Source organism: Orycteropus afer, unplaced genomic scaffold, assembly GCF_000298275.1.
Source record: "Orycteropus afer afer isolate SDZICR_OR568_19922 unplaced genomic scaffold, OryAfe1.0 scaffold00736, whole genome shotgun sequence".
Taxonomy (NCBI): domain Eukaryota; kingdom Metazoa; phylum Chordata; class Mammalia; order Tubulidentata; family Orycteropodidae; genus Orycteropus; species Orycteropus afer.
In genome coordinates, this window is record NW_006922323.1 from 431,002 (window position 1) to 433,818 (window position 2,817).

Genomic DNA, 2,817 nt, shown 5'->3' on the forward strand with positions numbered 1-2,817 from the left:
AATGGTTGATTTTTTAGAACTGATCACCAGGACTTTCTTCCCAGGCATATCTGGGTGGACTTGAACCCTGATCTTTTGGTAAGCAGCTAAGTACTCAACTATTTGCACCACTCAGGAACTCCAGTGATATGAAGAGTGTGAAACATTTACTTGACCTGTGCATGATGGTGCTGTACCAATTTCAAGATTGCCTGATCTATATCTGATAGAAATTTGTATAAAACAACCAGCTGAAGGACCCCTCAACAAGTAACATACTGACAGATCAAAACTTCCCAGATCACACCAAAGACTAAGGAGAGAAATTAGTGCACAGGACAAATGGCCCAAAAGAACCACAGCTTCTTCTAACCTGAGAACCAGAAGAAGTAGATGATGCCTGGCTACCACTGCAGGGCCCTCTGACTTGGGAAACAATAGATGGTCCCAGTTAGAGTGGGGAAAAATGTAGAAAGAAACTCAAATTCATAAAAAAAAAATACCAGACTTACTGGATGGATAAGAGACTAGAGTAACCCACAAGACCATTGCCCTATGATACCTTTTTAACCTGGACCTGAAGACACTCCCAGAGGTCACCTTTCAGCCAAATAATAGATTGGCTTATAAAATAAAGAATAACACCTGTGAGGAATGTTCTCCTTTAGACAATCAAACACAAAATCAAATGGTCAACAAGATGAGAAGGAGTGGAGGGTCAGGGAAATTGGATGGATGGATACTGGGCAGAAGGGGTGGGCATGGAAGAGTGCTGACACATTACGGGGATCTTAACCAATGTCACGAACAACTTGTGTATGAGTTGTTGAATGGAAATCTAATTTGCTGGGGAAACTTTCATGTAAAACACAATAAAATATTTGAAAGAGAGAGAGAGAACAGACCAAGGTGCCTAACTGACAGTGCTGGGTCCCTGTCTCTCCAGCTCCCACTCCCCAAGGCAGTGCCCATGAGACAGATTAAATCAGCAATACAGAGGAGAGGAAGGAAGGGAGGAAGGCAGGGAGGGAGTGAGGGAGGAAGGAAGGGAGAAACATATTATCTTTGCACATATCAGTACCTGTGAGCTAATTGTTGCTCTTACTATCTCACATCCTCACTGTCATCAAAATGGTCGTTAATGATTATTGTTGAAAAATGTCCAAGAGTCCCTCTAGGTTTGAAGCTCTACAGGTTTGGGGTCAGGAGCTAAGCTAAGTCTGGGCCCCTGTAGGTCCAGGAAGCTGCTCTTCTTTCACAGGGCAGAAGCCAGCTGGCACTCTTCCAGGGGGCTGGGAAATGGTGTGGAACTGGAGGCTGGAGAGTAAATCTTTCCCCAAAGGTTCACACAGCCACCAAATGAAAGGATGAGCCCACAAGATGGGTGTGGAAATTTCCGGGCCAGTGTGGTTCCCCAGCCTGGCCAATTGAGTTTCCCCTCTGGTCACACAGCTCCCGGCCTCACGGGTGCATGTTTCTGAGGCTCTACACACCTTCCGGGTGGGAGTTCTCTTTTCTTTTCACTCCTCAGTCTGTTCTGGTACAAAGAACTTCAAAATTCAGGACATCTAGTTCTTTGGATTATGGTGAAAACAATAATCATAATGATAAACTCAGATTTTAATTGTGGCCAAAAAAGTTCCAGATCACATATTCTAGCTATTTTTTTTTTTTTTTAATGTTTTCATCCACTCAGTTAACACAGAATTGAATATCAGTACATGTGAATTCTAGAGAAATATGAAATAATAAAGTGTATATAATTTGCTTTCAAGGAATTCATATTTCTGGAAAGAGGATGTATATACTCAAAAATGCTCACCAGAAGACTGACGGTTCAAACCCACCAGCCAGTCCTCAGAAGGAAGGGTGGGCAATCTACTTCTGTAGTGATACTGCCTCGGAAACCCAAGGAGGGGTCGCTATGAGTCGGGGTCGACTCAACGGCAAACAACAACAACAACAAGTCTTCTCCAGTCTTCCTTATTTTTAGTCCAACTTTCACATGCATATAAGGTGACTGAAAATACCATGGCTTGGTTTAGGTGCACCTTAGTCTTCAAATGACATCTTTGTTTTTCAACACTTTAAAGAGGTCTTTTGCACCAGATCTGTCCAGTCTAATACAACATCTGATTTCTTGACTGCTGCTTCCGTGAGTGTTGACTGTAGATCCAAGTAACTTCAATGTTTTCTCCATTTATTGTGATGTTGCTTATTGGTCCATTTGTGAGAGTTGCATATTAGAGTTGCAAATAGAGCACCACAGCAGGAACAAGGTCATAGCTAGCTGGAGGCATGAGACCTGCCCTTCAAGTGATGGGTATAGTTTTGATAAGTGGGTGATTAGGGTAGTGATTCCATTGGAACTAGGAAAATGAATAGTATGAATATGAAGCTTACAAAGAAAGCAGAGATGATATTTTGAGGTGGGCAAAATATTAAGGGAGGTTGAGGAAAAGAGTGGGAAATCATTTTGGTAACACAGTTAGGGTCAAATAGTGGAAGGCAGTGAAGAACACACTAAGAATTCTGGATTTAGTCTGCAGGCAAGAGGAGGGTCAGGAACAACTGCATTGTGTCCCCATTTGTCTAACTACTTCAGGGAAACCTAACTCCCCTTTTACTTTGTAGATTGGTGGGCCTTTATTCTCCAACTTCCAGAAATGCAGGCCACCCTTCAAGGCAATTAAGATGAGAATTTTCTAAGCTTGTCCGTAAGCTGCTACTCACCGCAGCCTCAACATTGTCATCCTCAGATAGCCATTGCCTTTCGAGCAAGTGAAATAGAAATTGAAACAGGTAGGATGGGAAACTTAAGAAAAGTGAAGAATAGTC